At 39.4% G+C, this 24,398-nt stretch overlaps 1 protein-coding gene across 21 annotated transcripts in view; it reads right to left on the bottom strand.

Annotated features, from left to right (window-relative positions):
* The window catches only part of ZBTB20 (zinc finger and BTB domain containing 20), a 487,918-nt gene that overhangs the window by 361,054 nt on the left and 102,466 nt on the right, over positions 1–24,398 (bottom strand). For 17 of the 21 annotated variants that reach the window (XM_074594530.1, XM_074594379.1, XM_074594501.1 and 14 more), the window contains one exon: positions 1,795–1,916. The exons of 3 other annotated variants lie outside the window; for them this stretch is intronic. The gene's annotated coding sequence lies outside the window, so the exon portion shown is untranslated. Of the gene's footprint in view, positions 1–1,794; positions 1,917–12,435; positions 12,473–24,398 lie in introns of those variants that run through there. One more of the 21 variants, XM_074594520.1, reaches the window with a different exon arrangement.

Genomic DNA, 24,398 nt, shown 5'->3' with positions numbered 1-24,398 from the left:
GTTTCAGAAGAAAAGTGTTGCTGTAGAGATTTTTCAAGTCCAAATGTTCCTGGGGAAGGTAGTTCCAGTAATTCTGGGAAGAAAGCCAATCCCTTGGCTTTATATGTAAATATTTAAACAACATTATTTTTATATACATACATTTTATACACATATACATATATGTCTTTAGACTTCCAGACTTGCAAAACTGCAACGGAAAAAATATGCCAGTCGATGTACAGCTATCGGCTCACCTGCCTGAACCATGATAACTGACTGTCAGAAACAAAATACAACAATGACTTCAAAATATAATTGAGCCATGTCATCTACGTATATTAATCCACCCAAACAGAAGAGCTGAAAGAGCAGGACTACAGATTCTAAAGTAGAGAGATTAAAGTCTTAAATTTTATCTCCTTAGAAGTGGCGAGAATATAAGGTTCATCAATTTTAAATCTTTCAAAGCCTAAATGGATGCCGAGTGCTCCATCCACAGGTGTGGGATCTCCACCTTTGGATGACACAAAGCTTCACATTTCTAGCATCTTAATATTTTGACACCTGACAGTAAGGCTGTGACTTCATCGTGTTTAGAAAGGTCACTGCTGTTTTAGGCTTGAATCAGGTCCATACCTCAAAAGGTATTACTTGGTAGAAAATGCAAGTGAAAGGATGGAAACGTATCTCGCTCTGAGATTTAGTGAATAAATAAAATGTGAAGAAATAAAAAAGCTTTAAAATTGTTGAGGAGAGGGTCGATAAAATGGAGGAAGATGATTTAGTGAGCAGAAGGTATCCAGTCAGAGCACATGATGAATAAATCAATCCATGAAAATAAAATTTACCACGTGGGTTCCACCTGTATATACTCAGTAAGCAAAAAAACCACACCTTAATGTGAAGTACATGCATGTAAATTTATAGCTGTATGATTTAAAGAATATTTATGAATACAGTATTTACATGTCTGTTCAAGTATGTATATACAGCACAGCCAGTGTGAGTTTTAAGAAAAGATCACAGAAGCGTATGTACATATACTTAAGAAATGTGCAGAAAAAAGGACCAAGACTAGGGCAAGTCTTTTAGAAAATATTTTAATGGCTTTATAAAAAGCCCTCACCCAAAGTTTGAGAGGTTTTTGCAATCTTACATTTTTCTATTGCAAAATACACCTGCTTTCTCTTCTTTCTTCCCCCCCCCAAACTAAATATTTCTTCCATCTAATGACTCTCTTTATTAGACAGCATCTAATTTGCATACATTTACATACAATTTAACTGCTAGCTTGTGAGAACAAAGAAATGGCTCTGTATTGTACTGAAGGACAATACTCAGAAAAGGAAGGTATAAAAACCAGCTAGCTCTGTGGCTGTGTATTCTCTTTGTTTCAGAAATACCAGGATTTTTAAACACACCACTTAAAGGGTGAAAAAGATTATTTCATCAAACAATGAAAAAAGATACAGTGCAGCTCCCTTTTAACACATTCTCTCTCTGGCCTGGTTAATGGGATTTAAGGGTCCAAGATTTCTTTGCTTTCTTCTATTTCCTTTATTAGAACTGATGGATTTAATTCTGTCACATATTTTGCTTCATATTTTATTCCTATAACAATCTATGCTGAAGTTCAGCTCCAATGCTAATTCAATACTATCTTCCTTTCCTGCAGTCAGTCTGGAATACAACTGAATGATCTTTGATGGGCATGAAGTACTCTGCCCTCAATGCCCAGTGCTAATGGATTTTAGGGAGACTCTGCCAGAATTTTACCTTGTGGCAACAAGGCTAGAGATAATGAAAACTTACCATGTAGCTGACTGGGAATCAACAGGAAGGGAAGCAGGGCTGAGCTCCGCTTGTGAGAACACGGAGGGACTGTGGTCAGAGTAAATGCAGGACGTAAAGGATGTGTCAAGCCCTCTAGTTCCCTAAAAGAGGAGGAAAATGATCTTTAAGATCTCGCATCATCCAAAAATCTTTACAAACTGTTGTCAGGAACTTCAACACGGGCCCTACCAAAAGCATACATAATACATCAGCAAAGGGTTTTTCTACAAAGGCTTTGCAGTGGGAGTACCAATTGCAGAAGATGGCTGAAAATATAATCCGTGGGGACTTGACACAAAAACCTTGCAGGAAAAATAAGCATGATTTCAGGCTGCATGCTGCACATCTCCATGTCCCCTCAAACGTGCAAAATCCAGTGAAACGGAACATTTGTTACTGTCTACATAGCAAAGCTGCTAGCTTCACTTCTGAACTCTCCGCTTCCCAGCATCATACTCAATGACTGGTGCTCAGTGGGGCAGACCAAGTAATGCCTATTTTTGGAAAAGTGAAGTACCAACACTCAGTGGTGCAAGAATGGGGGAAAGAAGACCCAGTCACTCTGCTGGCATGTTATAAGGGCCAGTCCTACAGAAATGTAACAAGTGAAATCTTTTCTAGTGTAAGCAGACCTATTGGAACCTAATGGAATGGGACTACACAAGGTAAAAATCATTAGGCCAAGTTAGCTTGCATACAAAGCAGGTGTAGTATTTAGGATCCAAGGGTTAATTTAATGGGCATTCTCACACCAGTATGTGTGCCACAGAATCACTGGGAGAGAAGACACAGGCGCCACATCACAAGCTGTATATGGAAGAAAATTGTGCTGATACTGCCCTGACATGCCTCACTGGCACTCAAAATACATTATAGATTATTTTCAGACACAAATTTTAATTTAAAGCTGGCTGAAATGTTAATGAAGTTTTAGCTCTTTTTCAAAGGGGAATATCCCCTACTGCTTACAAAAATGTTTTCTTTTTTTTCCCTGCCTGATTTGCTTCTAATGACATATAGCAACCAAACCTCATAAAAGAAATTAATCGAGCCTTCATATAATTTTCCCTTTTCAAGGATGGAAAGGTTGAGGTGTATGATCTTCAGTTTCTGATGAGTACCAAAATGCAGGTTTTAACAAACAGTGGAGAAAGTAAATTCCAAAGCCAAAATTCCTTTAACTATTATATCCTATGGTCACAGCAATAGCTTGCTGAAACAACTGGGTTGTTATTTCCAGAACTTAAGAGCATGGCTGCACTACGATGTAAGCTGATTTTAACTGAAGCTGCCACAATCCCACCCTTCCCTTCACCTCTTTTCTCTTCCTGGGCACATGTCCCTGAGCCCATCCTTGAGCCAGGACTGGATAAACGTCTGGCTCAGGGAGCTTTCAGCTGAATGAAACTCTTTTCCATTGTTTTCATCCAAATCAACCCCCAGTCGCAGCTCAACATCCAGGCATGAAACTTGGGGGTTAGAACTAAGGAGGCAGCAGAACTGTGAGGACCAGCAACAGAGCTGCCTCAATGTCAGTCAGTTTAAGCTGTTGTGGACCTACGTCTTGAGATGTCTAGGGCTGCTTTGGTAAATGACATGGAAGAAAGGCTCCTATCACATAGCTAAAAGCCAAACCAATCATGGCTTCATAGGTAAAAAAGCTACCACCTCACACGCTAACCTAAAATAAACTGGCAGGCTATGCAGATCATACAGAACAGATGTAGTCTGCTTCTGATGAGAAATAGCTTGAGATAATGGTGCACTGCTACGATCTGCACCAGGGGCAACTTCCAAGTGGCAGGTTGAATTAGCCTCAAGTGACACGCATTAAAGTAATGCTTCCCTGAGGCAATAAGGCAGGGTCCCACATTCAAAAGGAAGGAACTGAGCTTTCTTGCCAAAGGCAAACGATAAAGCGCATGATTAAGAACCACTGTTCTGGACATCCAGAATTTCCTGAAAAATCTTTCAAGGACTTCAGAAAATACATTTGGAAATAAAGAGCAGAAATTTTCTTTTACATTCTCTACAGTTACAGTACTAAGCACCTATTTTGCTACTTTTCCAGAGCACAAGCATTCATTCCATCCTGACTGGAAACTAAGCTTTCTAACCATCAGCATTTCTGAAGTCACTCTGCCCAAACAGTTGTGCAGGAGGTTGTTTATGTGTGTACCTGGATTTCAGCTGAACACAGAAGACACTGCAGTCCAAATCTCCTCCTTTAGCTTGCCTCCTCTAGGGGTAACAAAATTTGGAACATTTTAAACCGTATGTGTAAGAAATCCTATGGCCGTAAGGAATCACCCAGCACCATTATCTACAATTTCTTCAGGAGAAGGAATCACTAAGGAACAGCTTCACTAGTTAGTTAGCATCCACAGATGATTCATCATCTTTTGAAATTACAATAACTGAGAGAACTGAAAGAGTCAGTGCGGACATCTGATCTTCATGCAATTCCATCAGCTCACAGCCAACACCCACCTTTTCAGTACTGCAGTCAGAATTTTTATACCCAAGTTACAACCAGGCCTCAAGCGCAGAATACCACATCAGACACAAGAATTGTTGGCTTTTTCCCCTTCAACAATAATGAAACAATGCCTTCATATGCAGTATTACATAGCAGCATATGTGAATCTGAAGCAATGCCATCCAATCAACTGATTATCTTCATTCCAGTCTTACATATGATCTAATGATGGCTACAGTTATTCTATCAATCATGGTCAGCTGCATAGGTTGGTACACAAATCTATACGTGTTCAAGTTGTGTGACCCCTATACAGTAACTCTGCTGGTTTCCCCAACAGAAGACTCCTGTTTTCCTTCAACTGCTTTGACCTGGCTTCCTGATAACAGTACAACCTACTGATGGATATATTCTTGCTGTAGTGTCACTGTCATGCTTCTACATAAAATAATGGCCCTTTGGAAAATGTGCATACATGTGTATCTACATGCTAACACACACACATATATAAAATACTCTGACAAATACCTGTTATTCGTAAACTAATTCGGACAGTATCACTGGCTTATCATCACAACAGTTTGATTAAATTAATTTTATTCTTTTCAAGTTACAACTGGTGCCTACATGAGATCTAATAGTCTTTAAAACGACGAGGAGAATTTAAGAATTTTAAATTATGCCAATATTTGAGTACTTTCTATTCAAGCGTTCTTGATTTGTTTAAACGCACATTACCACAACACCAGCCTCAAATTTTATCTTCACTTCAACAATTCTTGCTGGAGCTAAAAGTAGGTTAAGCAAATTGTTCATGAGATTTTTCCCTTCCTTTTCTTTTGTTATTATATACTCCATTGAAGCTGAGATATGAAAATAGAATCAAAGAATGATTTAGGTTGGAAAAGACCTTTAAGATAATCAAATCCAACCATAAACCTGGCAATGACAAGTCCGCCACTAAACCATGTCCCTAAGCACCACATCTACATGTCTTTTAAATACCTCCAGGAATAGTGAGTCTACCATCTTCCTGGGCAGCCTGTTCCAATGCTTGACAACCCTTTCAGTGAAGAAATTTTTCCTAATATCAAGTCGAAACCTCCCCTGGCACAACTTGAGGCTGTTTCCTCTCATCACATCACTTGTTACTTGAGAGAAAAGACCAACCCCCAACTCGCTACAGCCTCCTTTTCGGTAGTTGTAGAGAGCATAACATCTCCCCTCAGCCTCCTTTTCTCCAGGCAACCTCCGAGTGCTTTTGAAAATCCTCTCCCTTCTCAATCTGCCCAGAAAGTCAGCAGAACCAAATAAAATTCCACCACCTTGTGCCTGGGAAGCAACATCTCCAAGTTGCAGCTTGGGCATTCCTGTCAAGTTAAAGATGCCGAGAATTCCCTTTTAAATGCAAACAATATTTCTGAAGCTAGTAAATTCTTTCAAACATTCACTTCGATTTGATAAATTATATTAAACACAGATTGCCTCAGCAGCATTTTAAAGCATGACAGCTAGAGCATGAGTAGGTCATTTTTACACACAAAAGTAAAATCTATCCAGTTATGTATACAGCCTAGATTATGCACGCAGGCCCACACTCCCCGAGATAACAAAATTACCTGGCTTGCACTCCAAGCCAGTCAGAAACTGTGTAGTTGTAGATAGCAAAGTCAAGCCCGAGCCAATCAGTCCGGCTAAGCAGCTGCTATCTCAGTTGCTTATTAGTTCACCAGAACACTAGGCACAACCAAAAGCTTCAGATGGGCTTACAGTGTGCACAGAACAAAATTGTCTCTGCTTTCAAAATACTGCGGAAATGCAACCATGAATGAATACTATCAAAGGGTGGAGGTAGGAGAGAAATCTATTTTAAATTTTCTCAAAACATTATTTTTTAACACTGAAAAGAAAATCCTTACTCTTGAATACTGTATAATAACAGATTCATGCTGTTTGTTGGCAGAATGCTAAGTTTCATTTTCAGCAGAAAAAACATCGTATAATAATTTTTCCTGATTTAGATGGGGTTTAGGTCAACCTTAGCTACATACAAATGAACGTTTTGTTCAAATTACAGGGTAATTTTAATTAGGACACCCTGTTAGACATCCTGTTGTTCTATTTAATGGACTTTCTCAATTATGAGAAGAAACACCTCCCCTCCCGCCCGCGACTTAAAAGTTAAACTAAAAATTACGCTGAATAAATATACAAAGATAAAAATTATTTATTCTGCATTAGATCATTTAACTTCTCTTAATCTTTATTTGGCAACTTCTGTATCAAAAGGGCAGAGTTCAGAATTCCACACCCATTAAACACCTGTTTAAAAACCACTTGAAGCACTGGAACCAGCCAAATATGTCCCAATTAAGCAGAAACGCTGGCACTGCTGTCCCGAGTAAGGAACACCCATTGCCATTCGCTCTCATTAGGTTAAACAGGTTTCTTGGGACATAGCTGAATTCCTGATTACGTGCATTGCAAATGGATGGAGAACACCAGAACAATAAAGCTTAATTCAGCGTAGCCTTCTGTCCAGTTGTCGAGCACGGAATTTTGGGAAAAGCAAAAACTGAAGCTTCTGGAAGCGGCCGGGAGTTACGTGCACCACACCAGAAAAGTTACACTTTTTTCAAGAAACCGCCTGGCTGACAGAAAGAACTGGGCTGGGATTCCCTCTTGCAAATACTCCAAGATTAAGAGCCGATTCCCTTTTTCTCAGCATTTCCTCCTCTCTACTTTGTATTAATTTGATTCCCTTACACAGTTTTATTTGTTGGTTACAAGCATAATATGGTATCTTTTATATTCACTTTAGGGTTAAATCAGTCACCGATTTCTTGATTCTGTATGTTTATGAATTCAATGATGGAATGAAAAGCCCAGAAAATAAAAGCTTTGTTCATAGATCAGACACAGTACTGCAAGTTTTCCAAATATTTTTGTCAACTTATTTAAAGGCTCTTCTAGAGCGACCAACCGCATGGCAAACAGAAGAATCTCGTCTCTGTCATTCCTTTAACCTTTTGGCCTCTGTCAAGGATGTGGACATGCTTGCCAGTAATTGACAAGTCAAGTCGTCTTTTCCCAAATACCCAACAATACATTTCAGGGTGGTGCCACTAGACAGAATCAGAGCAGAGTGGTAGTGATTAAAAAGTATGTCTGAAATGGTTCTAATATCCATGCTCAACACTTTATAATCCCACTTCATTATCAATTTATTAACTTCCTTTGTTGTGCTTTATGTCACCCTCCTGTGCTAGTCACTAATATATCTTAGTTTGGAAAGTACTCTACTCCATGTGCACAAAAAGCTAGCATACTTCACATAAAATTGATCAGTTAACTGTATCCAAGTAAAAGATGTACAGAGTCTCTAAACTGATACTTTAAAATTAAATGTATAAAAAGGATGGTTCAGCACTATAAACACTACTTAAATCACAACTCATATAGCCACGATGTTATCAAACTGAAAAGAACATCTATATATTTTTCTCTTCACTTATGCCACATAGACTTCTGGAGAACATAAATTCTGTTGGTTTTCTTCTACCTCTTGTACTTACTGTAGAATTCAAAATTATTTAGCGCCTACATTTCTAAAGTAAACTTTAGTACAAGAAAAAAAGCATTCCAGGAATAAGAGATGTCAGCTAGCAGTTGCCGCTGACCTAAAACTATATTTATTTTCAAGACAACCATAACAGTGGCAGATGCCTCCTTGTTCTGGCTGGCCACAAATGGCACCAAGAAATCCTAAGATAGACACTTACTTACTTACTCTTTGCTTGTCATCCCCCTCCCCAATAACAAGTATTTTTGCATACAAACAACACTTTCTGATTTGCTATTGCTCTTTATTTAGATATCCATGGGTGCTATATTCACTGTGGTCTCAAGAACAGTTTCCCTTCCATATTCCTCCTGATCTCAACAAGAATGTGGGTACCCAAAACATCTGAAAAAGATAAATATTCCGTATTTATTTTCCATTATTTAGTTCATAACAAGTGTTGCTGCTTATGGTGAAAATGCTTTACAATATCCCTAACGTTTGAGAGCCACAGTCCTTAGCCATTTCTTAATTTAAGCCTTAGCAACCTCCCCTCTTAGAACTGGTGGCTGACATTTTATTCAGTAGATGATATCTGTAGTTGCAGCACTTCCAGACTACAAAGAGCTGCAAGTGCTATCATTACAAATGGATGTTTTTATTGGTAGACGCTTTGAGAGACTAACCAGAAAGGAGTAGGAAAGCAGGAGCATGGGTGGAAAGAAAACAAAACAAGCTCACAAACAAACAAACAAAACACTACAAATCACAACAGGACAAGAAAAAAAAAAAATCAAGTGGTGACATCACCTTACTGGATTAGTAAAAACAATTCTGGCTTGATTGGAATTCCAGCTTTCATCTTCCTTTGTATTTCCATTAGAGAGATATAAAAATGTTTAGTTGCATCACTTTCACAGACACCCTGATAAACTACCTTGTATTACTTGTATCTGAGCACATTTAATGCAACTTAGAGGTAAAAACAGTAGTCTTCTGTACTGTAAAAACAAATAAATAAAAGGGAAGCATCGGCTCTACACTGCACTCCTTGAAAAAGCAGAAACAATTCATTCTATACATTTCAACTGGGATTTCACTTCCCCTGAATCGTAAATGTATTTTGGACCCTAGAGAAGTTGCCTTCAGCAACACCCTTCAAATGCCCGAGCTCAACAAAATGTAGAGACCTGCACACCGGCTGGAGAAGTGATGGAACATTCCATGGGAGGAGGGACTTTGCTTACATCACAAATCTACAGGCAAATCACATAATCTTTTTATATACGATATAAATAAGAGATATAGGTTAAAAGGAGAGAAAGAAACAGCTTCAGAATCCCCTGGAACCCTCTGTGGAACTGACTTTTAATTGCCTACAACAGCAGTTTTTAAAGCTTTTGCAGGCGGCAAGTAAGTCCCTGTACATTAGCTGAGGACAAGGGCCTCTCAGCCCTAGGAATAATGTGGTAATTCCCACCAAATGAGAGGAAAGAGGAAAAAAAAAAAAAAGAAAAAAAAAAAAAGAAGAGCGGCACTGGAATAGGATAATACAGGGATTTCTACAATACTGAAGCCTACCTAAATATTTAAAGCCAAAATAAAAAAAAATAATTACTCTTGTGTCAAGAAATACACCATCAGGATCCCACAGTGGAGTGGCATCTTTCAAGACAAAGTTGAAAACTGTGGTCCATGAAACAGAAACTAAAGTAGCAAAAGAAAAGAGCAAGAAGCGATGTGTGAGGTGAACACCAAGGATGAAAACACCTGGAATTAAAAATCTAAATACAGCCTTTGAGGCAGGGAGGGACAAAAAAGGGAGGCACATAAACTTTATGCACAAAGTAAAGGGAAGTCAGTGGAGGGATATATTAAAAAAAAAGCTTCAATATGCCATCTTGTAATATCACATTGAAAAACCCACACCACTCTGTACTGTTACTGTACTGTGACAAGTCCACCATTGTATTTAATTTGAACTTTGATTATGATAAATCATACGATACAGGGAGCCAACCAAGTGACCCTCAGTCCTTTCTGAAATCTTACTCTATTAAAACTTAGACTGTTGTAGCAATACGGCAACCAAAATCTATGCACGTGACACCAGAGGAAGGGATCGGAAGTATGGAATGGAACACCCCAGGACTGCTTTGTCATTTATTAGACACTAACAGTAACTTTGCCATGCCAGCAGTTAGACTGTTAGAGCAGTAGATAGATTTGGTGCACGCATCAGATACAGCAAACCGTGGGCTGCCCAATTTTCTAACGAGGGCACAGACATGCCGCACACCTGAGCACAATTAAGCCTTACTGCTTATGAAGAAGAGAGTCAGTATTGGCAGTGCACTGGCTTGAAGGGGAGGGAAGCAGTTCGAGGAGAAGCATAAACCCATTTCTGCTCACTACCAACAACGTTACTGCAGGCAGGCACCAGTAACGAAGTGGCTAGGCTAGAAGGGGAAAGGGATATAGGATCTGGAGTGCTTTATCAGCTCCAAGACCAATGCCGGTTTTGGCACTATTTTCACTCTAGTGAGTTACAAACAAAAAAAAAACCCCAACCAAGCAGGTGTTAGCAATCTGAGAGACCACATGCCAGCTACAGCTGCTTCAAACTGATTCAATTACATCTGCCTGAATAGTCCCAGGACATTGAATCCACTGAAGGGAACCACAGATCGAAGGGAGACCCAGTACTTTGGGATTTTAACACTCCATTAAATTAAGGTGGAAGTCCCCCAACTGAAACTGGGGGAAGATATTCAAGCAGAGTCTGAAGCACGTGATCACATTCAGCCTAGGATAAGATAGAAGCTGGAAGACAGCATACGCATGACACCAGGATACACAGTAAAAGCTCTTTGGAAATAACACCTCAAAAATTTCCTGAAGCTGCCTGACAGTACTGCCCTGTTTCCCAAAACACTGGGTGCAATACATTTGCTTGAACATGCTCTTGGGATTGGGACTTCACTCCAAACCTTGTTTGTACAAAAAGGGGCCAAGCAGCTGGGAAATTCTGGAGTGTAGTGTGTCCTCATTAGCTCCCATCTGCCATCAAAACTCAGCTCATGGCAAGTTTGGCTAAGTCCTGGTGTTCTCAGGTCCAAATCTGGGTCAGTTTTAATTACACTATACAGAATTCAGTGTGCAGTTTTTAAATCCTTATTATACAGCGCAGAAGAACGGGCAGCTCTCCAACTAATCAATTTTTTAAAAGTACATATATAAAAATTTTAAACCAGGCTAGACAGACAGTGGGTGGAAGAGAAAAAAAAAGTATAAGCGAGTACAGGGGTTAGTTAAGAGAACTGTTAGCAAAAGTGGGTCACCAGCAAGTTCTGCTTTAAAACTTCAAAGGAAGGGGAAAAGAAAAAAAACCTCTTCATTTTTTGAGACAGTGAAACTGATGTGCAAGATGTATACAATTCCTACTGCTTTTAGCATCAGCATGGGTTACACACAACAATACTGCAGCCAGATTGCTGAGATTGTCTTGTGGCTACAGGACCATACAGGCATTGGCTGACCTATTCCCTGTCTTTTAACAGTCTTTTTGCCTGGCTTGGCTAAGTCCTTTGCCTACAGACAAAAATTAAGATTGTAGCCTCTACCCCACAGGTATAGAAGAGGTGCGGTGGTTAGAAGAACAGTTCAATGGGATTCTTGAAGGTGATAGTGAACTGCAGGATGTTAGTCTAAATCCTTACCCAATTAATGTTTTTTGGACTACCGTAACTGCTATTTATTTGCTCTTTTTCTATGCCATCAAATAGCCTTCAGCCAGGTCAGGACGTGAAAAGAGTTTTGCTTGCCAGGTTGCTGGCAAACAAAACAACAGGAGGTCCAGAGAACTGCATGTTTTTCACTGAACAGACACTTGGGATAAGATAGCACGCCAAATCTTATCTATGTAAATTGGGCTACAATCTACTCTCAAAGTCAACAACCAGAATCTGCCCTGTTTAGAATCTTTGTCAGATGCAAGGGAGCAAGCAGAAGCCTTCAGTGACAGCTACCGACATAAAGGTAGCTCAGAAATAGAGAAGGATGATCAAGGAGCAGAGTAAACAGTGATGAAGTGATAGATGCTTGTTAGAAGAGCATAATACTCTGCCATCCTCTACACAAAAACTACACATTCAAAGATTTCCAAGTTTGCTTTAACCATTTCCATGAAAAGTTCCTGTTAAAAAAAAAACATTTCCCTTCATGCACCTTGTTGGTATTATCATAGCTTTCATCTTAGAGCTACAGCATAGCAGAAACACAACACGATCCTGAACTTTCCCTTGTAAGTACTTCTTCACTTGGTGGCTAATCCATAAATCTCCATCTGCTAGGCAAATCTAGTACATCCTGATACAGTAAGAAACACACTACTGACTGTTTCAGGATCAACAAAAGCTACAAGGCTGGAGTAAACAGACAATACTTTTCCTTTGGAAGGAAGCTTTTTATTTAATGTAACACCTCCCTCACTCACACACCACCTCTAATACACAAAAATCCATACATCAAACATACATCACACATCAATCCAAGCAGAAATCAAAGAAATAAAACCTACCACAAGAGCCTTACAATCTTAGGTACCACCACCTTCTCCATTATGGTACTGGCTCTCAAATGTTGGAGGGCTACTTGCCCATACCACCTGACTGGTCTCAAGCTCTAACTATCCCCACCTGGGCCCACTTGTATTAATTAGGACAATTAGCCTCACCATCTCTGGGATAATTGTCAATTTAGTTGAGCTGACACCAAAAAGAATTTGGATTAAAAAAGCAAGCTGAAGCCAAAAGTAGACTGGGCAAAGTAATCTCCAATTATTGAAGAAGAAAATTACCCCATGAAAATCTGTTTTCTAAGGGTCTGGTTTCTTAGTAGAACTTCTCACTACACAGTTTCTGTGCAGATCAATAACAGAACAGCAATGTGCAGAAGAACAATAACACAGCAAACGGTAGTAAATTTAGCGTTATCATCTTATCAAGTCTTGTAACAGAAATTTCAGTGCCCAGATGTGTCCTTGGACTATGCTGTCTTTTAAAGCACTGTTAGTGTAGTTAGGCATGTTTGATGGACTTTCAAAGACATGATCCACCAGTGACTAGGCAGAATAGACAACCTATAACTACACACAATGAATAGTGGTGTAATAATGCTACCTAGTGCTGTGTGCGCTCTGGAACACCGACAAGGAAGTTCAATGGTGAAACAGGGTGGCTACTTGGGAAGCCTAGGAAAGGAGGACTGTGCACTTCAGAAGCAAAGTTCAGCTTCTAGTTGATTTTTCAATGTAGCTTCATTAAATAATGTTACATACTTCTTTCTTTGGCCCCTCTGCTTTTCCTCTTGCTCCACATGACATGTATTATAATAAACCACTCCAAAAGGTTAAGAGTCAAAGAAGGCTAGCATTGTATCCAAGCGCAAAGGTGGAATTCCACTAAGCTCTGAGTAATCTTAAGGACCACAAGCACAACAACAGGTGTCACTCACTACCTGCTGCAATGGTGGAACTATAGAGTAGAAGGAACGCAAGCCTCTGAAGCGCCTTTACTTTCCACTGTCTAGACATGTGGAAGCTGCAGTGTGGAAAACAAGCCCCCCTTCCCCCCCAAAACAGACAAGACAGGCAACTCCAGGGTGAAAGAACAGGCTCTGCCTGTGCTCACACCCCTAAAGACAGGCTTCTTTTTCTTTCCTCTCCTCCCTCTAAAATGGTGTTCGGATGTGACTCAAGTTAAAGTCATGAACATTCTTCAGGTTCTTCAGCAGATAATGCAGCCACTTCAGAGTTGTCTACTGTCAGACTAACTTGTTCAAGGTGTATCTGGTAGCCGTGAATTCTGACCAGGGAGCCTAGGAGAGAGGAGACTGGCTGATATTTCTGAATAATCCATGCTGTCCTTGCATAGCAAGGCTCCCACAGAAGCACATCTTCCTTCCACAGTTCTGTTCATGGGAAAATGGTGAAAGATCTGACATGGCATATGAATGCAGATATACTCTATAGTAACAAAGCAAGTATGCCATCCTGAGATAGGGGACATTTTATTTTGCAGACTGTCAGCACCTGGGCATGTTAAAAATGTGAGAGTAATTTACAGAATGAATTAAACCATGGGGGTCCCAAGTTAGAAATTAAAGAGAGACTCTTGTCAAGCATATCTCCACTAAAATTTGACAGTACTATATTCAGCTGTCTTACTGTACCTACAAGTAGCAACTCACATAATCCTCTTAGTGGGGTCTGTCCTTTCCACTACATGAGCTGGAATACCTGAGACAACAGTATGATTATAAACAGAATGAGTGTCTCAACTTTATTGTCCTTGGTTGCAAGAGTTTAAGTCATACCCCTAACGTTTGAATGCCAGTTTTCTATTGCACTTTATTTGTGAGTGGGTGTTTTTGGTGCTATACAGTCTACATAAAATGAATCAGTACATAAAAACACAACACCTATTATCATGTGTTTCATAAACATCCAGCCCATGGCTTGTGTGTGCTGTACAGAACAGTTGTTATTACCAGCTAACAACATGTTCTAAACTAACAGAAAAAGTCCTACAGATATCATTTTTTGTGAATTTTAAAAACAGTGTAGCAGGATTAAGAGGAATTTGTCAAATTTCTGTGTTCCCTGTACCGGCAGGAGGAGGAACCCTGCAATTCTCTCATTGCAATAAGGAGAAGATATCAAGAACAGCACTAAACAAGCCTAACCAAAGGCATCACAAGTACTTTCCTAAAGAATAATACTCTATGTATATTGTTCTCAAATAAAAACTATGAGTCCTGACTAAAGTGATGTCAGCTTTCAAGTTGTGTGGTCCAGTTTCCAGTCTGCATGTCAAAAAACAGCAAAAAAGCACACAGACCCACATACATATCTCAGTTTATTCCCTTCTATTATTTCATAGCCAAAGTAATGTCAGATAATGAATTCAGAAGACCCTCCACAGTGAGACAGAGTATAACCCAAGTTTAAGACAGAAAAGGAAGTGACAACAGATAAACACAGGATGACAATGAAAAGAAAGTTTATAATATACTGCTTTTATACGGCAATACGAGATACAAATACCAATTATCCCCATTTTCTAGATGAGGAAACAAAAAGCCCTGGTATAGGCCAAAAAATAAATCAAGGGTCTCTTGCTCAATGTACAAGATTATGTCATACTCTGGTTTCTATTCATTTTATCACGTTTACCTTCAGTACCTGACCACTAGCGCTTTCTTTTATTCAGCTAAAGAAGTCAACAACAATAGATAAGCACCAGAACATGTATCTGGAGCATGATTCAACTGAAAATTTACCATATCCACATCCCATCCCATTGCAGACCATGCAGACAGCTGCACAGGCTCAACAGCACATCCCTGACACTAGCCAGGGCAGTTACTTACTGAATCAGTGGGCAGGGCAAATGACGAGTCTTGTTGCTCTCCATTAAATCTTTCCAGTTGCTGGCAAACCACTGGCTAGGGATTTCCTGAACAAGTGGATATATTCCTGTCTTTATGTGAAACAGCCTTTGATGGACTTTACTTTCGTGAGTGTATGTAATTTGCTTAGTAGGCAGATTTCCTTCTGCTTTTTCTTCATCTTGGGTTAATGACTTCCACTGTCAATATTTGTGTTGCGTGTCTAAAGAAAAAAGAGATCTCTGATACAAATATGAGGAAGAGACCGGTCTATAGATTACTCCTGGGCTAAACCAGTATAGAGCGTAAACAGATCTTAAGACAATGGCAGATCTGTTCCTGCCTCATGATGAAGATTTCAACAGATCATAACAATGCTGTAGCTTTGCAGTTTGTTTAAACAGATTCATTGCATACTAACTCCCTTTTAGAAGAGTCAAGAGATGCCTAATCTGAGCCAAGAGGCACAAACTGAGTTGATATGAAGGTGAAATGGTCTCAATTTGCCAGTCAGACTTGCAGTGTGACTGCATCTGCTGCTTGGATGCTGCCTAAATAGGCCAAGATCAAGGTTGCAAAGATTGATTTGATTCTGATCCCTCAAAGTAAACAACAAGACCCAGAAATCCAAGCTTATAATAAAATTTAAAATTATCCCATGAAGTCATCTTGTATTTCCACACTGCAATGACCATATCATGTGTGCGCGTGCGTGCACGCACACATACACACAGAGTCACACTCAAATCCATGTTATCCCCTCCATTTGTATGTTGCGCCATTGCAAATATACTCTGAAAGAACACAATTGCCAGAGCAAAATAGCACCCATTAGCGCAGAGAACCTATGCTTATGTTCCCCTTTTCTAAGCAGCGAACACTGATTCATACCTACTTGCCTCACCTCCCTGCCCCGTTTCCAGTGAGGAACTCACCTTACATCTGTATAATGCTTTCCTTAGCCAAGTCTGCGACCCCAGGCAACCCAGCCTCGGTTGTAGGCAGCAAAGGCAGAGAGCTCAGCTCAGAGTTTGCCATGCTCAGTGCATGTCACATAACACAAGCAACCTGCTAACGAGCTGCTGTGTGCTCTCTCAAAGTCACAGCTGCCAGCAACAATTGAGCAAGTGCAGCCTAGCTTTTCAGGATTCCTGCCTGTTGCCCAGGAACCACACAAAGCACTGGAGATTTTAAACAGGTGCAAACAGTGCTTTTCTCCCATGCCTTGTCCTCCAGCTCGTCAGACCGCACAGCCTCTGCAATGGAAACGCAAGAAGAACCAGAAAGCAGCTAAATGAAGTTTTAAAATGCGATCAGAATTCCTACTGATAAAGCGACACTTTAATGACATGAGAAAAACAGCTTGTACGTAGCACTGGAAGCAGATGCAGGAAGGCTTGGTCAGGCTTGCCTTTAATGAAGACCCACTTTTTTCGGAAATATGCAACTGTATTATAATTCTGGGTTGCACGTTTTTCTAAATTTGTCAGTATTTCTCACCTGCAAAATATTTTGTTAATGTAAGAGGTAATGTTTCAGAACACACAATGATTCAGAATGTGTAATAAGCACCAAAAATAAATGAAAAGGGTGCATTTTAAAGTTTATTTTTAAAATAAATTCTGTAGCTGCATAAGAATTTTTAATGCTCAAAACCGTCTGTCTAGTAAGTGTCTTTACAAGCATAATATAAATTATCAAATTTTGTGTATGTCCAGAAATTATATATGTACCATCTGTTTACAGCCCATTGATTAACATTCTGATCTGGTACGTACACAGCTCAGTGCATAGGTGGTACCGTAGGTAAACAGAAAAAGTATTTCCTGAACTGAAAATCTGTGAGGCAATTTTTAACAGGCTTGCTAGAAAAGACTGTTCTAAGTCCAGAATGGTTTGTTTTGTCAATATTGCCTACGCTGTGTTAAGGTCATCAGTACGAGTTTGTTATTAGCCACATTCCCACACTGATAATCAGGCAAATTCCTGTTAATTTCAGGCAGAATCTTGCTTGAATTGCAAGGGAGCGGGAACTGGTTAAGGTCATTAACCAGATGGCGATTAAGATCTGGCGCTCTGATGTTATGATCAACTACTAGTCTGGTGTCTACCTGCTACTTACAAGCCTACTCACAAAAGCAGGCACGGGTCAAGCCTTGAGCAAGGCTCTTTCACTGTTAGTTCAGAAATGTTATAACGCTGACATGCGTGCTAAGGGCTTCTCTCTAAGATGAAACTGCTCAGATAGGTTTTACCTTCCCTTTTGGATTCAGCTTTCCATTTGGATGGGAGGCTGAAAAGGCTAAAGGGTTCTCTTGTACAGACGCCAACAAAAACAAAGGTAAACTTAGAATTTTCATTAACTGTAAATTACAAGAGCAAACAGAAATAAGGATTGATGTGAGCAACAGGGAATGCTAAAGCTTCACCAAATGTAATGTGTAATGCCTCAACCCAAACATATTTTGGGATGACTGCCAAGAAGATGGGTATAAATGTGGGAGGCTTAGTAGAGTACAGTTTGAGCTAAAATGTGTAAAGTTTTCACTTGTGCTAAGGAAACATTCGTAGCTAGGTAAAAACAAGGCCTTATGAAAAATCCAATTTTGCATCTAATCTAAATTTCTCTGGGCAAAGCGACTGCCGTCTTCCTAAACTGATCCTCAAGATGCTGGTGGTAGCATGTAATTATTGTGGATAGTATTGCCATGGGTTAGGCACTAGTTGAATATTGTAAAGTCCAGAGGTGTGTAATCCAGCATTAAGTGTTTTGATGTTCTCATCAAAACCTGAACTGGAATTAGTCATTATTATGTTTTTGTCATTTGGTGGTCCAGTGACACCTGTGCAACTGAGAGACAAAAATGTCAGCTCTGTCTAGCAAGCTTTCACGTGCTACCTTACCTTACACTTTTATCCAGTAGATCTTTTGACCCAGAATCTCCTAGTAGTGAAGGATGCAGCATCCCAAACCATCAGAGCTTCTCCAGCGAAGAATAATTACAGTGTCCTGAGTGTTGTCAGGGATGTAGTAGAAAGGGCATTAAATAACCCAAACAGTCTCTCTTCGCTGCTAAAAATCCACCAACAGAAAAAGGCCAACATGATTGAGCTTTGGTTTATCTACTGTCAGAGCTGTGCCTCAACAGTGAGAGTATGAGGTGCTCGACTAGAAGGCTAGGTCATGAACTAGAACTTAAGTTTATTTTCCATCTGATTAACGATGGACAATTCTAGTAAAGGCAAGAGGCTAGAGAGTAAAAGGATATAAATTCTATATAAGTGTTCAACACAGGCTCATTTCCCAGCTGTTTTTAGGCTACTTTCTTCATTTGATAGACCAATTCTTTTGGCAGAAGATGTCTGCAGCAGTAAAGCTTCTTACCTATTTTTTCTGCATAGACTTCATAAAGCATACACAGTAACGAAGCTCCAGGAAGACATTTTACTGGCCTCCACTTCAGCTTTATTTGTGTGATTGGTTCCAAGATCTTGAGACAGTAACACAAGTTACTTCACTTTTCTCTGTGTCAAGGGCAGGGTACATCCTCCTCTCTCTGTGCCCAAGATGATATAGCATCTGCAGCTAACAGATATGGACAAGCTTTGATTCCCCTTAATGCACCTCCAGTTCTACGGATGTGGAAGTATGAAGTGCCTATTGACAACACAGTACAGGAATTGTGCTGACAATACACAGTGCATCCCATTACCTGGCAGTTAAATGTGACCCTTTAGTTAAGAGATGGTAACAACAGAAATTCACCCCATCTAAAAGAGAATTAAAATCTCAAAAGACACTGCCTATTCGTTCCATTGCTCAACATGTAGATCTATTCAGCTAGGAGGACCAAAGGTGACAAGTACCCTAGCAATATATACACACAATGCTACTTGTCACCCAAAGTAATAATAAGGCCTCCATTGGTAGAAGAGACCATGTCTTTCCTTTTGCTGGAGAACGTCTCCCTTAAGGCTAACACTGGCAAGAGAATGGTGAGAATATTTAGGAAGGACTCTAAGGGAAACGCAGCTCAGATTTGTCTCCACAGTTGCCAGTGACTAAGTGGCAGGCAAAGACATTTCTTAGGTTGTCCAAGAACAGAAAGTACGCAGCGTGCGATGGAGTTTAATGACAACTGTGATTCAAAAGGCTAAGTAAGGATCCTAGATATTGTGGAACAGGCCAGGACTCACTATTTTGGCAACAATCTTAGGGTGAAGTTACCCTCTCTGTAAATTGAGAGTTCCCTTCAAATGACATCAAGTGTGTACACCTCAAGCAAAGTTTAGAAGAGTCTGAAAGAAGAATGTATCCTTTTCTGCAGTGGCTTCTGTAAAATAAGAAACTGGATTAACCATAGTCTTCACTGGTGCCAGCCAGACCACAAAGTGCACCATCAACACTCTGCTGTAAGGTAAAAGCTATTGCAATTTAAAAAAAATATCAATTATACATCCTGCCCCAAAAGTACTATAACCTGACTTCAGATTTCTTAAAAACTATGTCGTCTTGCACTCCTAAATAATACCAGAGTAAGAAACGTCAGATTACTTTCTAGGAGATATTTACAAAGCTCTGGGATATTCTAAGTAGATACAAGCAAATATTGTTATTCTGAATAGCACTACAAGCTGCCCTCCATCCACAGCACCATGCAGGCTGTCATTTTTGTAGTTAGGATGCATTTTGCAGCAAGACTTAACTGTTCTTTCAAGTGCACTGTACTGATAGTTGTTGTCACAATTATTTATAACTAGGGACATCCATCTCCTACTAACCTTCTGTTCAGGTCCAATATACAGGAAACAGTATTTGGAGAGCTGAAGTACATTTATATGAATTTCAGCTCAATATTCCTTAGCCAGATTTTGCCCTCTGGTTTTGACTGCAATCCCAGGCAAGTCAAAGATGGTGTATTCAGTCTTTCCTTCTACTGCGTGGTATGTGTGTATAAAAACTTAATTTTGACCAAAGGTCAGGATAGAAAATGAAGACGTTCGGCAAAAGAAGTGCTTTTTCAAGAGACCTGTAAACATGAGACCACTGAAAAACCATGGGTTCCTTCTTTAAACTGTATCATAAAGGTAATGTAGCATCCTTTAACACATAGAAGCAGTGGAATAGTGCATGAAACACTCAATGCCAAGAAATAATCTATCCCTAGCTTAGCAGTGAATTATCCTACAACCTTCAGAAAGTTACTTAACTGTTCTGTGTTTCAGTTTCACCATCTATCAAATGGGGCTAAAGACACTTTGTAAAACCATTCTAAGGTTCTTTAAAAAATATATTATCATTTGGAAATTCATAAAATTTATGGAATTTCTAAAAAAAACACAACAAGAATATAGAAATAAGCATTACTTTAAATATTTGTTGCAATATTTTAATACATACCTTTCTTCAAAATATTCTCAAGTATTTATATGTACTGTTTAAGTGAATCAACTACAATTATCATACCTCTAGCATACCGGATTTGAAGATACTACATATGCTTTAGGTTTAAACTTGCAACTGTTGGTTGAAACACAAATCTTTTCATGGAGCTCGGTAAGAGATGGGCTGTGTCCTGTATTTTTTCCTAAAACAGGCAACCATCTTTCAGCTGCATTCTGCTGTATCACTGCATTCTTTGAAACATACAATAATTAGGAAACTAAGAGAAAAAGAGATGAACATTGTGTCCTGCCTCCCCGACATTCTTTTCAGCACCTACATGATACAGATGCCACAGAAGACTCAGTCTTACTTTGAAGTGCAGGAAAATATATCATGGTAAGAGAGTAAGTGTCATTCAAAACATCCTTTGAAACTTCTTAAAAACTGCAGCTGAGTTTTGTATCTGGAGATGTTTTAATGATCAGTTTATTTTTCTGTACTTTTAGAGCACAGGAGAGCAAATTTAGAGCAAAGAGGAGAGCATGTTTAAAACTCAACACACTTTGCAGGCTTTAGATATTCAAATACTTCTGAAAGTTTACCTTGCTTAAATATGTACTACTAGGGTATAATCCAAAAGTGGCTGGACGTATATACTGTAAGCCAAATTCCAAGTCATCAATCAGTCAGTTACATTTTTTAGGCAGGTGTTTTAGAGCTGAAGAGAGCTTTTTCCTCAACTTCATATTACAAGAATGGACCACAGAGTTTCTCAAATCATCAAGATGGGACCAAGCATGGAAACTGCCAGGCCAGGCCCAAAAGATTATTTTCTCTGGACATTACTAACAATCAAATCGAAGATATCAGAACTGGGAATGGCTCGCAAGTTTAGAAACAGCACTCATTATAAACCAAACACTACAATAGCTATATTACTGAAGGAGAAAAAAGTTGTGGAGATTCTACAGCCACTTCATCTTTAATAAGTATTTCATTCACTAACTTTGTAATACAGAGAGGAGAATTTCTATCCATCAAGTTATTCAATCAAATTTATAGCAGATAAAAATTTACAAGCATTAAGTTAGCTACAGTCACCTTATCTCCAAGTAAAAAATTACCTATATATTTGAATACAAAGGCAGCAAACTGGATTTTCTTATTCTTATCAAGATTAATATAATACTTGAATGCAAATAGGACACGTAGATAAGAGTTTCAAAAGCAACGTGTGAAATTTCCCCCATTCTTACGTATGATTAAGAAAGCAACACTAGAAATACAAGTAATCCAAATTAAAACTATGTTTAAAAAAAAAAGTACGGCCCTGAATCTCTGGTAGACCTGTGAGGAGAGATCGCCAACTAGAAGGGGAGTGAGCTGAGATTAAGAGCACAGAATGTGGAAGAGAGTGCAAGAGTGAGAATGTGCCCACACAGGTCGTGTTAGAGCTTCGTATGTCTCCAGCTCAAATGACTTTATGTGAATGTGCAGAGAGACAACCACTTCAAGCAAAACTTTTTACTGATTAAGGCACTACCATAAATCTCAATATGTTCCCTGCCATATTGGCAGCCGTTCCCTTTTTTTCTTTTAACTGTGGGCCAGATCCTCAGCTGGTATAAGCTGGCATCGCATTTTGTTGCCTTCAGTGGAGCTAAGCCAATTGATGCCATCTGAGCATCTGATACTGTATTTCTGTAGCAGTTAAAAATGATACAGTGGCATTAATTACTACATAGCCATGTCTCATAACCTCATGGCAGGGGTGGAAAGACTTCTCATTTATAGTCACCAGTCAGCACACAAAGTGGAAGGGTCAACTGGCATTCCAAGCTGAGTTTGATGGCTGTAAAGCTACTAGTCATTCCAAACACAGCAGAAACCATTTCTCATTTTCCTATGTGATTTAAATTAAAATTTGTTAACTCAAAGGCATGTAGTAGCTATGCTATGTCCTTAAAGCACCACAAGCTATTGCATCAAAAATGCAATGGATCTGACATGCAGAAGAACAGGCCAACTGGGGCAGACAAAAATTCGTTTAACTGAGAAGCGTGAGTCCCACTTCCAGCAGTGGATGCTAAGGGAAAGAGGGTAGTGCACCTTCATCCATAAGCATTCTGCTACAGACTAACAGCACATCAGAGATGCAAACTGAAAAATCTTTGAGGTTATAGCTGCAAGTCAAAATATACCTGTACTTTTATTGTTAACTGTTAGGAAGAGCTTTACAGTGATAACTATGTAACATCATTCTCCACTGCAGAACGCAGAGGAACCAGAAAATGTAAGGCAGTCATCTTTCCATGGTCTGGAGGGACAGCGGTGGAAGAACTCAGAACATTATCTTAGTCTTTCTGTATTCATGTTTTTGCTTTCTGCTTGTTTTTTTTTTTTGTTGTGAGGGTTTGTTGTTTTTTGTTTTTCTGGTAGGCCACGTACCCTGTAGAGCTAACTAGCTATATTTCAAAAGCCAGTTAGAATAGGGTCTTTGGATTTCTGACAGCACGCTGAGAACCCTGCCTCAGACACAGACATTCTCCGATTTATGATCTTCTAATAGAGAAGGTGGCAATTTTTTGGTTCAGGAAAGGGAGAAATGGAGCACAGGACTCATTATGGACAACTGCACATTGGTTTGGACTATCTCTTACAGTGACCTGACACTCACTGTTTACACTCTTTGTGTAAAAAGGCCGTATGTTTCATTTCACTGCAGAAGGAAATAACCTTAACAGGAAAACCTTATCCAAAAAAACCCCTTCTTTCTCCAATGAACTAACATTTCCTACGTTCTACCCAACACAAAAAAGCGTAGGTTGGAACTCCAAAGAACAAGGGTGGGCTCAGACACTCAGACATCCAGTAGAAGTCATGATCACTTGCATCAACATTTTATATGCAGCAAAATGTTCATTAACTCAAGGAGGTTTATTGAGGGTTATTGTCTGTGTGTTTGAGGGAGGGGTAAATGGCGAGTTATCCTGTGTCACTGAATCTATCTTGGCCTGCCTTCATTTGCATTCCCTGCCCTTCCCAGTATTTCTTCTCATATATAATTATCTCCTCAGCTCCCAACTTACTTTATTTTAAGCACTTCATATCCCCTGGACACTCAACACTGAGATCTTACTGAACATTAAACAAGCAGATTCCCATCTTTGTCTTTAAATGGGTAAAATAAAAATACTAACCTATCAGACAAAAAAATACTTATTCTCCACCTACTCATTAGAATTTGCATGTTATAGCAGCATGCACACTCCTAACAAGCTTCCAAATGGGGAACTGGAAGTAAGCAGACTCATTCTACAAGTAAATGTAAAATAAATGGCCTTATGTTGGCTGAAGCCTATGTCCCAAAATGCAGATAGTTTGCTATGGATATAATGTAACTACCTGACAACAAGCAAAGGCCAAAACAGGGGAAGATAAAGCCTGGCTTGACTGACTTCAACAGACGTTTTGCTTGCATAAGGACAGACCATGAAATTTAGTGCTTTAGGCACAAAAGGGCAGAGCTACTGAGAAACAGGAAACAAAGAAAGAATGAAAACAGTGAGGGAAGGAAACATTAGAGAAGAAAACGTATGGGGGAAGGACAAGAGTAAACAGGAAAATATAAGGGGATGAGTAGGAAACAGGAGAAGCAATGGACAAATATTGATTTGTTAAAGCTTTTACAGGATTGACTGCAGGTT

The sequence above is a fragment of the Larus michahellis genome, chromosome 1, assembly GCF_964199755.1.
Source record: "Larus michahellis chromosome 1, bLarMic1.1, whole genome shotgun sequence".
Taxonomy (NCBI): domain Eukaryota; kingdom Metazoa; phylum Chordata; class Aves; order Charadriiformes; family Laridae; genus Larus; species Larus michahellis.
The sequence above is the reverse complement of the archived record's forward strand: the minus strand, read 5'-3'. Positions and strand labels throughout refer to the sequence as shown.